At 46.7% G+C, this 12,562-nt stretch overlaps 2 non-coding genes across 2 annotated transcripts; one reads left to right on the forward strand and one right to left on the reverse strand.

Moving 5' to 3' along the window:
- The first annotated feature begins 466 nt into the window (after positions 1-466).
- On the forward strand, positions 467-627 carry LOC135364265 (U1 spliceosomal RNA). The gene has a single exon (XR_010411186.1). It is a non-coding gene; the product is annotated as a U1 spliceosomal RNA (small nuclear RNA).
- An 11,442-nt stretch (positions 628-12,069) lies between these two features.
- Positions 12,070-12,283, reverse strand: LOC135364254 (small nucleolar RNA U3). Its single transcript, XR_010411176.1, has one exon. It is a non-coding gene; the product is annotated as a small nucleolar RNA U3 (small nucleolar RNA).
- Between the last annotated feature and the right edge of the window lie 279 nt (positions 12,284-12,562).

The following is a 12,562-nucleotide window of genomic DNA, read 5'->3' on the forward strand; positions in this document are numbered from 1 at the left end:
GGTAACCAAATCAGGCTAGAGGGAAGGAGATGGAGGAGACTGGGAAGGTGAGGAAGGAAGCCAGGACAGGGGGAGGGAAAGGCGGGGAGGGAGGAAAGAGGAGGAGGAGGGAGAGGAAGAGAAGGAAGAGCACCAGCACTGAAATCCAAGGTGGGAGGGGAGCTGGGGGGCAGGGAGACGGGGTGGGGGTGGGGGTGGGGACTGAGGCGAAGCCCTTGACGTCACAGACGGGGCGGGTCTGATGTAAACCAGGCAACGTCGCGGTGCGGTTCTGCGCCTTAGAATTCGCGGGACTGAGGAAGTAGCAGCGCGGTTTCTTCCATCGCATTCGGAAGCGTCGGGTGGAGGCTGAGGATGCTTGGGACAGGAGTGGGTGCCGAGGGTGTTGGGGTGCGGCTGGGCGAGTGAGCGTGTGTGTCCGGTGGAAGGCGGGTGAGACTGGTGTGGGGCGGAGGCGGAGCGAGTCCCACTAACCTGGCAGGGGAGACGCCAGGATCAAGCAGGTGGTTTTCCCACGCGAGGCCCGTCCATGCCCCGCGGACGTGCTGACCCCTGCTATTTCCCCGAGTGTGGACACCTCGACTGCGTAATCTGTGGTAGTGGGGACTGCGTCCGCGCTTTCACCTGCTGTTGGTTGCTTAAAATAGCTTTTGTTTTCTTACTCCTTTTGTTTGTTTGTTTGTTTTTGTCTTTTCCCTGACTTTGGCTGATGACAGTGGCTGAAGAGGAAGCTCACTGAGGCGATACCTGGACGCTGAAGAAAACACCGCAGCTTTTCAGGGCTGCTTTCTTGAGAATCTGGGTTTGGCTGTGTCTCAATCAAAAGCCCGCAGGACAGTTTCTGTCCACAGGTCATACATCCCACTTTGGCTGTCGGGATTTTTTTCTGTTTCTCGCAGAGCAGTGTCTCTGCTTATATTTCAGTACGTGGTTTGCAGTCCCTGATACAGCGAAGGGGCTTTCTTTTCACTCCCCACGGAACACAGGGAGGCGTCCCTTCTCCTTCCTCCCTCCCCTCCCCACGTATCCCACCAGGCACCCTGCAAAGCCTCACCCAATCCCCAGCCTCCCTATCCTTGATTAGGCTACTTGGTAGCCTACCTAGTTCAGCCTTGCTCCAGAGGACCCTTCCGAGACTAGAGACGGTCCAGCTTGATATACTATTTATTTATTATAAGTTTATTTGTTGAAGTAATCTCTACACCCAAAGTAGGGATCGGGCTCACGAAACCAGATGGAGACTCCTGTGTTCTCTGGACTGAGCCAGCCAGGTGCCCCCTGACAGGCTTTTAGAGAGGCAGGTCTGTCTACTCCCAAAGGACCCTTGGGTTTGGCACCACAGACCTTTCCCAAACAGGAGGTTAGCTCTTGGACAAGGGGCCGTGGGCCTTCTGCAGCTCTCGGGCTCAAGCAAAAACTGTCCCTACTGCTGTAGCTGCTTTGCTTTGTAAATCCGAGCTTGAAGGGGTTTCTGGCTTCATGCTTTCAGCTGAGCTGGTGTTTTTTCTCTACTCCCTAAAGGCCTCTATTCAGAATCTACAACTGATGGTTTTCCAACTTTGATTTTCACTTAGGGGAGCCACACCACTTGGGACTCAGGAGCTGGTTTACTCTTCTGCCTGAAACAATTAAACAAAACAGCAACAGCGCCACACAAGATGCACGAAATGGAGATTTCCAAGATCCTGGGCATCAGGCAAAGGGGACAGCCATCCCGGACACAGGTGAGCGGAGCCCTAGACCTGCTCAGAGGTCCTGGCTCCAGAGAGTTTCCAAGCAAGGCACTGGGGGGAGGGGAACCTGAAGAGGAGCCCCGTGGACCTCCTGGAATTGAGGACACTGATCTGAGAGACCCCAGGACTGAGTCCCAGGGAGGACAGAGCTGCGGGAAATCACTAGCCAGAGCTGTGGAGGGGCCCTGGGTTGGCATGGACAGCAAGTCAGGGGGCAATCCTTTGCACAGGGCCTGGTGCTCACACAGTGCTGGGAATAGAGACTGTGCCCAACAGATAGACTAAGCAACAGGAACCCTCTTAATTCGAGGGTTGCCTTCTTAACTACCTTAACTCTTCCAATCCGTGAACACACGATATCTTTCCACTTGTTTGGGTCTTCTTTAATCTCTTGCAGCAATGTTGTGTAGTTTTCAGTGTACAGGTTTTGTGCCTCCTTGACTCAGTTATTGCTAGATACTATTCTGATGGGTGCTTTTGTACATGGAATTGTTTTCTTAATCGACTTTTCCCAGTGTCCAATCCTGGGGTATAGAAACACCTGATCTGTCTGTGTTGTACCCTGCAACTCTGCTGAATTAGGTTATGGACTCTAGTGGTCGGGTTGTGTGTGTGTGTACTTGGTATTTTTCTGTATACAGGAGCATGTCATCTGCAAATACAGATACAAATTGTCCCTTGAACAACCTGGGGCTTAGGGGTACAGAGTCCCACAATTGAAAATCTGTGTATAACTTCTGACTCCCCAAAAAACGTAACTACTAATACCCTACTGAAGTCTTACAGATAACAAAAACGGTTGATTAACACATATTTTGTATGTTACTTGTATTATATACTTTATTCTTTCAATACAGTGAGTTAGAGTGAAAATATCATTGAGAAAATCATTAGGAAGAGAAAGTGTATTTTCTATATTTGTACTAGACTATATTTGTAAAAAAACAAAATCAACCCGTGAGCGGACCCACATTGTTCAGTACAATTCAAACCCATGTTGTTCCCCAGTCAACTATAGTTTCATTGCTTCCTTTTCAAATGTTTCCCCCTCATCTTCAGGTTTTTTTTTAATTGATTCATAGTGGATTCCCCATGTGACATCAGTTTCACATGACACACAGTGATTGGACGACTCTATAAATTATGTCAGGCTGCCTACAAGTGTAGCTACCCTGTGTCACCACGCAGAGCTGTTACCTCACCACCGACTATATAATAGGAGATCTGTCCTCTAACATTTTTTTTAAATCTTCACGGTGGACGGTGTCTTGACCGAGTGTAGGAGTCTGTGCCCTCCCCTCCCCCCACCACTACCATGGGCCTTCTTCGGACTTGGCAGAGAGGAGCAGTGACACACAGGAGGTTCCTTATTTTAGGTCACTGCAGCCCCTGATCTTGGACCAGGATGCCCAGCCTAGGCCAGGGAAATATGGATTAGCAGGAACCCTTCTTTGCAAGCCCAGCTCCAATGTGAAGGACCAGAGCGCCCCTTCTAGGCCCCTGCAGGGATGGCTCAGCACCCAGGACCTGGTCCTATATAGACAGCCAGGAAAGGGCAGATTCCCCTAAACCCAGCCCAAAGTGTTCCATTTAGACTCAGAAGAAGGTGAATAACAACACAGGCTCTTCCCTCTGCTGAGCGGCGGAGGGGAGCATCGGTGCCAGTGCAGGAGGGAGCTGTTACCCTCAAGGTTGGTGGCTAGAGCCCACCCAGGGGACCACACCTACTTAAGATCCATCCAGATCTTGCCAGTGGCTTCCATGGGTCCGGCAGCCCTCACTTCCTCCTCCAATCTCCAGCCACCTGGTGGCCCTGTCTTTGCCTGCTGCCCCCTGGTCTCCTTGGGCCACCTGGAGGGCCCCTCCCTTAAGTCGTCTGCCACCTGGTGGTTTCCAGGGGAACTGTGGGGGCGGAGGCTAAAGGCACAGGCACTGAATCCCTGACTCCAGCTGGGAGGTCAGGAAACCAAGCTCTGAGTCACCACCTGCTGGGACTCCAGGATGTGGCCCCTCCCCAGGCAGTGTTTGCCTGGGGACCCCAGGACCCACTGATGTGGGACTGTCACCTTCTTTCTTTTTTTAGGTGAAATTTACATACAATAAAGTTCACCTGTTGTAAAAGTACCCTACAATGACAGAGGTGTTCAGCTAGTGCCCTAGTTTGTTTCAGAGGCTTCCTTCACCTTCCCACACCCCGTCCAACCCCTCTACAGACAATCTCCGCTCCCTCCTTCAGCCCCAAGCAACACTGATCTGCTTTCTGTCTTGGTCCATTGCTCCTTTCTGGACACTTTGCATAAACGGAATGAGACAATACGTAGTCCTTGGTGACTGGCTTCTTCCACTTAGCATCCTTTTCAGGTTCCTCCATGCTGTAGCTCGGATCAGATTTCTCTGCCTTTTGATGCTGAATAGATGCCATGGTACAGATAGGCCACAGTTTTGTTTGTCCACTCACCAGCCGATGACCCTTTGTGTTGTTGTCAGGTTTTTCCTGTTGTGAATAACGCTACCCCGAACATTTCTGAACGAGACTTGAGTGACATATGTTTTTGCTTCTCTCATGTAGATTTCTAGTTGTGGAATAGCTGGGTCCTATGGGAAGCTTGTGTTAAACTTTTAAGAACTCTCAAAGTGGCTCCCAAAGGGGTTCTTTTATTTTACGTTCCCACCAGCAATATAGGACGGTCCAGTTTCTCCACATCCTCAGCACCACTTGGTATTGTCTTTGGAACATAAGCACACTAGTTGGTGTAAAATGGTACCTGGTTTTCCTTGCATTTCCCTGAGGACTAATAACATTGATTACCTTTTTATGTGCTTATGAACCACTTATGTGTCTTCTTGGGTAACATGTGTTTTCCAGTCTTAAACTGGCTTTAACAAATGTGTTGCTTCTGCTCATTGAGTGAGTTCAAAGTACTCTTGTCTCTTGTGAATGTGAGTCCTCATTGGGTATTTAATCCACAAATATTTTCTCTTAATCAGTGGCTACTCTCCTCCTTTTCTCAGTGGTAAAGTTTGATGCAAAAAAGTTCTTCATCTTCAATTTTCTCTTATGTATCGTGTTCTTGCTGTAGTGATTTAGAACTCTTTGCTTAATGCAAATTCCTGACCATTTTCTCCCCCGTATTCCTCTTGAACTGTTGTTTTGGCTCTTATACTTAGGTCTGTGACCATTTTGAGTTCATTGCTGTGTAAGGTGTGATTTCCAGCAACAACTGTGGGGAAGCTTTGTCCTGACAGGTCAGGAGAACCTGGGGGTCACTTGTGTTTTACAATTAGTCTCCCCCGGGCCAGGAAAGGGGATTTCACCCTCCTGCACCTGTTAGTGAAGGGCTGGGTGCCTTTGGGGAGGGGAGATACCTCGGGCTGGGGGTCATATACTGCATGTACTCCCCATTCTCTGGGACTGGGTACAAAGAAGCTCCAGGAGCCCCCAAAACAGTCCTACTCACAGGTGTCTTCAGAAGCACAAACACACTGAGAGCAGGAGAGGATAACACAGAAAGGACCACAGAGATCCCAGGGGATCTGGATTGGGTTCCTAGAGGGTCTCCTATGGGTGGGTGGGAAAGAGGACTCGCACACAGCAGGAACTCAGGAAACATGCCCGGAAGGGGTGGAGCAGATTGAAGCCATGTCCCAGAGTTTGAACTATTTTTGCCAACATGAAAATCGTGGTATATGCCTGCTTCAAAGATGCTGGGGGAACTCATGCTGCCTCAGTCAGTAGAGCGTGCAACTCTTCATCTCAGGGTCATGCGTTAGAGCTCCACGTTGGTCATGGAGCCTAGCTGAGATTAAAATAATAATAATAAATAAAAAATGAACAGGTGCATGCTTCAGGAATCAGAATTACTCCCCCTAAGGAAAGGAGGTGGCATCTACCTTGGTCCTTGCAGATCAATAGCCCTACAGAGCCCTACAGAATCCTAAATGTAGATCAACCCAGAGAACCTACACTTTTAATATTTGTTGGGTTTCCCGTGTGTGGTCAGAGGTCCACTGGCAGACAAAAGTTGACACGCTGAGCACAGAAGCAAACCAAGAAACAGAATATTACCTGGATGTACCACTTCACTGTCTGTCCTCACTGCAGTCTCATTGAAAATGGGAATGGGCAATCAAAATGCCTGGTATTCAACACAGGTTAAGAAAAAAATGGAAAATTTGGGTTAACAATTTAAATTATTGTGTCCTCAGATTGACTTTGATGGCAAGTGGAGACTCTGTTGATCGTTTTCTAGGTTCTGCAGGTGGAAATGAGGGGCTAAGGGACAAACTATTTATACTACTCAGAGTAACTTTGGTAACTTAGTATCTTCACACTTGACACAGTTTTCTTTCATTTTGTCTGATCCCATGTTCTCATGCTTGAGTCTAAACACATTTGTACGAGGAAGTTGATATCAATACCACACCTAAAATCCATACCACTAAATATCACAGTGTTTATTCCTAATGGTCCTTCAGGCTCGTTTCTAACTGCCGGCAGCTACGTTATGGCTCACTCTCAAGGCAGCCCATTCTAGCCACGTGTGCACTTCTCTTTGGCCCCACCTCCAGGTTAAGCAGTGCATCTGAGCCGGCTCCATCACTGGTGGAAGGATGTAGGTCAGACAGGTAATAAAGAAAAATGGGGGGACTGGGAGTCAGCAAAAAGAAAGCACGCTTTAAGTGGGTTGATTCCAGAGAGGACCATTGCATTGCTTTTTAAAATGTTTTAATTTACTTATTTGAGAGAGAGTGCTTGAGAGAGCAGGAGTGGTGGTGGGGGGAGTGGGAGAGGGACAGAGAGAAGCAGACTCACCACTGAGCAGGGAGCTGGACATTGAGGCTTATCCCAGAACTCTGGGATCCTGACCTGAGCCACAGACTGACACTTAAACAACTGAGCCACCCAGGTGCGCCTTGGTATTTCGAAGAATAATATGTTTAGCTTTCTCTCTGAAATAGGCACTGAGTAATGAGCAAGGCTGAGAGAAACCATGGTACCCATAGGCGCCAAGGTCAGATTGCCCAAAATGTACCACAATGGCATATTTGTGGGAAACAGAACGCCACAACGACCACTGGTGCATGTTCACTCAGACTCCGAGATCTCTGAGAAAACTCGAGATTGCAGGGTTAAAAATAACCCGAAAGGATCAGAGTGAAATGCCCTTGGGATGTATGTGCTCTGTTCTAAAGTACACAGCAGAAGATGTTTCGTAGATAGGAAGCCAGATGTAAACAACACACTGTGCATTCCCTTCTTAGTTCTCTTATCCTGTGTTAAGGTCTGAGTACAATGGTGTTTACAACTGATCACAGCCAGTTACAGATTTCTTTACTCCTTCTCCGCTCCCATTGCTTCACTTAACTAACCCTGTGGAAGAATGTGCCTTATTAAGCCCCTGCTGTAAATCATTATAGAGCTATATCATTGTAGAAGGTATATTAGATTATGGAAAATAAACCTCGGCACCTCGGGCTGTTTGCTCGGGGTCCCCTGTGCCTCGCTATACTGTCGTCTCTTTTTCTCAGTTCCTTCACTGCCCCAGGTCCACGACTCTCTGAGGTCGACAATACTGAGTATTTTGAATTGAAGCTACTCGAAAAGAAACTGGTGCAAGGACACTCAAACTCTCCTCTGTCTCCCTGAAAGCAGGAAACCAATCTCCCATATGAAAAAGGCACCCCCTATACTAAGAAGTAAAAAGACATCCTTCTCACCAGGGACTTTAGAGCAGAGGTTCTAGATTTGGCGTAGACGCTCTCCAAATTAAAGTTCCCCAAAATCCCTTTGGAGGAGAAATATATTGTCTCCTTGTCTAAAATGCATAAAAACTGTCTGCCTTAATACTTTATATTTCTTTAAAGGTCTCAATTTCAATATCCGTTCTCCATGCGTATTCAATGTAAATTGAAGAACTCCCACTCAGGTAAACTTAATTCTTACTTAAGCTGGAAGACCAGGATGGGTAACAGAGGAACTTGTCCTTCCCTGCATACCTTTTCTGTGATCCTAATCTCTTAGCCAATGATTTGAAAGTGAAAGAAGGAACAGAATTATATACCTGGGAGAAAAGATTTGTCCCCAGGAAGGACTTTCTGGTATTTTTAACAATGGAAATATCTACATTAGATCCAAAGTCTCCTGAAAAGTATTTATTTATTTTTAAGTTGAACTTCTAATTTCAGTGTCCCCTGAAATTTAGATGTGGGTTCCCGGAGGGTATTTTAGGTGCCTTGACAGGGAAGCTTGCAGCCAAGGCCTGTGGGGGGGCTCTGCTGCCATCAACTGATGAAGGAATTTGGGAAAATCTCTTAATCTTTCTGGGACTCAGTTTCCTCATTGGTAAGATAAGGTTGTTATTCAATTTCTCAAAAGTCCCTCCTGCTCAGTTTCTATGAGTACACGAAGGACTGAGGTGCCTGTTAAGCAGCCCTGGGGACTGCAGCTGAAACCTTACTTGGTCCCTTCACTGTGTGTCTCCTGCAGGAGCCTGAGCTGAGTCCACACTGAAAACAGAGAACGGAGGGAGCAGATGGAAGACAGAAAATCAGCAGGTTTGGAGGATGAGAATAACCCAAGGAAGGACAAGGCAATGGTGTTGCAGGAGGTTGCCAAAGGAAGTAAGAATAAGGAGAAGTTGAGTTCGGGAAAAATCAGGGGAAACTGAGGAATGCATACAGCAGCATCCAACTGTGCAAGGAGCAGCCGGAGCTGAGCACGGAGAACTAGGGGAGTAACTTCGTCCATGGTGAACCTGTGCACCTGCCGAGGAGCCCCGCCGGATGGATCAGTGTTGGTTTGTACTCTTGGGAAACACCAATTCCAAGAGGAGGAGGAGGAGGGGCACCTGCCTGGGTGGCTTAGTCCTTAAGCATCTGCCTTCGGATCAGGTCATGATCTTAGAGTCCTGGGATCCAGCCCCGCATTGGGCTCTCTGCTCTGCGGGAAGCCTGCTTCTCCCTCTCCCACTCCCCCTGCTTGTGTTCCCTCTCTCGCTATGTCTCTCTCTGTCAAACAAATAAATAAAATTAAAAAAAAAAAAAAAAAGGAGGAGGAGGATGTGACCATGAGGCTCTGCCCCAGACCCCTAGCTTTAACCTTGGAGCTGCCCTCACCGTGGATGTCCTCCAAGTAAGTGTGGGCTCAGAGGGATCAGGGATGTTTGGATAAGGGTTGCAGATGTCCATTCTTCCTGCAACTAGTTCTGCCCTAAGGTCAGGAAGGGCCAGGGTAGGAGACCCTTGCCTCTGAGTGATACCAATTATATTCTTCTGAATTTATGGTTGTAAAAGACTTTACACAAATTATGTCTTGACTGTGTGTTGAGTGTTTCATTTTCCTTAGTCTGTGTTAAGAAGTTGGAATTCTGACATCAGTAAGATTTCACTGAGGAGGTCAAAGCAGTGAGAGGAAGAATGCAAACAAAACCTTGTAGCTCAGCACACCTGGGTGGCTCAGTTCATCGAGAGTCTGCCTTCAGCTCAGGTCATGATCCCAGGCTCCAGGGATCAAGCCCCATGGGCAGGGCGGGGGGGCTTCCTGCTCAGCAGTGGAGTCTGCTTCTCCCTGTCCCTTCTCCAGCTCTTCTCTATCTCTCTGTCTCTCTCACTCTTGCTTTCTGCCTCACTCTCTCTCTCTCCAATAAATATATGAAATCTTTTTAAAAATTGTTGTAGCTCTCCTAACCTGGTAGGTATGGTGGCAGTGCAGAGGATGGAGTGGGGATGGGGCTAGGCCGAGGATATCTTTTTTTTTTTTTTTGTAAAGATTTTATTTATTTATTTGAGAGAGAATGAGAGAGAGAGAGAGCACATGAGAGGGGGGAGGGTCAGAGGGAGAAGGAGGCTCCTCACCGAGCAGGGAGCCCGATGTGGGACACGATCCCGGGACTCCAGGATCATGACCTGAGCCGAAGGCAGTCGCTTAACCGACTGAGCCACCCAGGCGCCCCTGAGGACATCTCTTCTTAATGACAGAACCATTGAGAGGAATCCAAGATGACCGTCCCCTCTTCATCAGAGCTCACCACAGGGGAGGGTCATGGGGCATTGAGAGTGTAGGGCAGGCTCCCCTTTAAGGAAGGGTATTTGTTGCCTCCTGGAAGAAAGCAGAGAGCATTTCTGCAGGCTATTTGGGACAGGAATGTAGTTGAGATTCAAGATTTGCCACCACCTTTATCGGATCAGTGAAGGGATGTCTCTGAGAGCTTCCTCAGTGCTTGGTTTAGTCCTAGGAGTCATGAGTACAGAGATGAGTAAAACATTATCCCAATTCTCGTGGGGCTCTCAGTCGAGTAAGTAGAAGTCATGAGAAGTGTACTGGTGGTCGATTCCTTGGAGGAAGTGGCCAGTGCTGCCTGGGGATGGTCTCAGTGGTTGTCCTGGTCTCCCTCTGTGTTTTCCAACAACTGGATGCCCTGTCCTGGCTCAGGGGCCCTGGACCTCGACCCGATTTCAGCCTCTAGGACATAGCCAACACCTAGGTTCCGTGTTAGCCCAAAGCAGTCAACACCATGAAGCTCTGCGGAGGAAACTGCTGCTATCAGTAGCTCCCCCCTCTGTCTTGGCCAACTGAGGAAATAGAGGCAAGTTCGCTAAGTCTTCTAGGGTCCTCCTTGCCCTCATGATCAGCGATCTGTCTTTCTCTCTGTGAAGTTAAATGCTTTCTAGCTTCAGTATGCTCTCCCCACTGAAAAACTGTGGAAATATTGGCTAAATTTTAAATCAAGTACCTAGAGTGAAAAAGGGGTCAAGCAACATCCAAGCTGCAGTGAGAAGGTGCAGAAACTCTTACACTGAATAATAATAGGACCGATCACTTTTAAATTGCAAAAATATTTATACAGTAATTCTGGAATAGACAATGTAAGTCTGTCGCTTTCTCCTTCTTCTTAACATTGCTTTGATAATTCAAGATGATTTGCATTTCCATATAAACATTTGGATCAGCTTAAATACTTACTAAAATATCTGCTGGAATGTTGATTGGCACTGTATTAGATGTGTTGATCAATTTGTGAAGAATGGACATCTAAACCATAATGAGTCTTCCAGTCCACCACAAATTTTATGTCCCCATGTATTTAGTTCTTTAAATTCTTGAAGTAATGCTCTGTAGTTTTCAGTGTAATGTTCTGACACAGATTGTGTCTGATTGACAATGCAGTAGGAGAACTGGTCAAAAGACTGGCTTTTGAAGAAGAAGAAAGGCTTCACAAAAGAAGACACACAAATGGCCAAAAAGCACTTGAAAAGATGCTCCACTTGAAACCACTTACTAGCATAAAGTTGAACAAAAATCAAAATGGCTTCACTAATGTCTCCACAAGGCTCAATTTTAAACTAAGTAACCTTTTCCTTCTCTTCTGCAAACCTCCACTCCGACCTTCTAAGCCTTTTCTTTCAGGAGCCTGGTACCACCCTAAAGACATGATGAAGGAGGCTGGCAGCACCACACAGTTTCTGTCAAAATAAACCACCCCCCTGCCCCTGCCTCCGGGGGGAGGGGACTTACAGTTTTCGAGGGCCTTGGCCTGTTCTAGCCTCCTGTGCCCCGAAAAGCAATAAAGCCATTGTTCCTCAGTATTCCAAACTCTGTCTTCATCTTCTATTTTGGCTCTGAAGCACAGAGGTCAGTTTTCGACAGCACACTCAGGCATTGGGATGATAAATTAATACTATAGTGAGTTACCATTATACCTCCATCCCCGTGGCTAAAATTACAAAGACGGAAAACACATGTGGTGAGGATGTAAAGTAACTAGAAGTTGCATACACTTGTGTGAATGAGAAATGGTCCAACCACTGAGAAAAGCTGAACCACAGGTCAACATTTACCAATCACATCAACAGCCGTTCCTCTCATAAGTATATACACAATATGGCCGCACAACAAACCGCACATGAATATTCATCATAGCTTTATTCACAATGGCTAAACCCAGGAAACTACATAGATGTCCATTAATAGGTGAAAGGACAGACAGAATATATCGACACAGAGGGATACTACTTACCAATAAAAAAGTTTGAACTGGTGATCCATGTAGTAATATGGATACATTTTAGACTCCTTAGGCTGCAGAAAGGAATGTAGGCATACAAAAGTTCCATTTACATAATGTTGTTAAAAATGCAAGCCCACTTTGATGCCAGCGGTTGCCTGGGGCTGCGGGTGAAGGCAGTGAGGGACTTCAATGGGGCCACCCAAGGGAAGCTTTGAGGTAGAGGAAATGCCCTGTGTCCTGAATGGAGCAGTAGTTTCAATTGTATGTACATCTGTGCAAATGCATTTAGTAGTACAGTTTATCTCTTTAAATTTTTCTTTTGTTGAGAAAGCACTCACACTGCGTCCTCTCTCTCTTACTCCTCCAAAGGAGGAGGAGAACGATCATCAGTGGCAATTGGCAGTTGTGGAAACAACACCTAAAGCCAGCTTCATGCTCAGGAGAGAACACTGCACCTCCTCCTCATGGTTTTGGGTACTCTACATGTTCAGAGAAACTTCTGTAGTAACAAACTATAGAAATGATCCCTCAAACTATAGTCTTAATTGTACACTTTAAAGTGATGCAGTCTACTGTACCTAAATTATACCTCAGTAACATTCATGTAATAATCTACTGTATTTCTCCATACTAGCAGTGAGCATTTAGAAACTGAAATTAAAAAAAAAAAAAGGAAATGAAATTCAATAGACAGAATAGAGATGCAAGTCCACCACAATTAAATGCATAAGAACACATATAACAACGATCCCTGAAAACTATTGCTGAGATAAATTAAAGGAGATCTAAATAATTGGAAAAATATATATTACAGTCAGGGAT

The sequence above is a fragment of the Mirounga angustirostris genome, unplaced genomic scaffold (genome assembly GCF_029215605.1).
Source record: "Mirounga angustirostris isolate CCGP_5_RB_7025 unplaced genomic scaffold, mMirAng1.0.hap1 SCAF_4, whole genome shotgun sequence".
Classification (NCBI taxonomy): Eukaryota; Metazoa; Chordata; class Mammalia; order Carnivora; family Phocidae; genus Mirounga; species Mirounga angustirostris.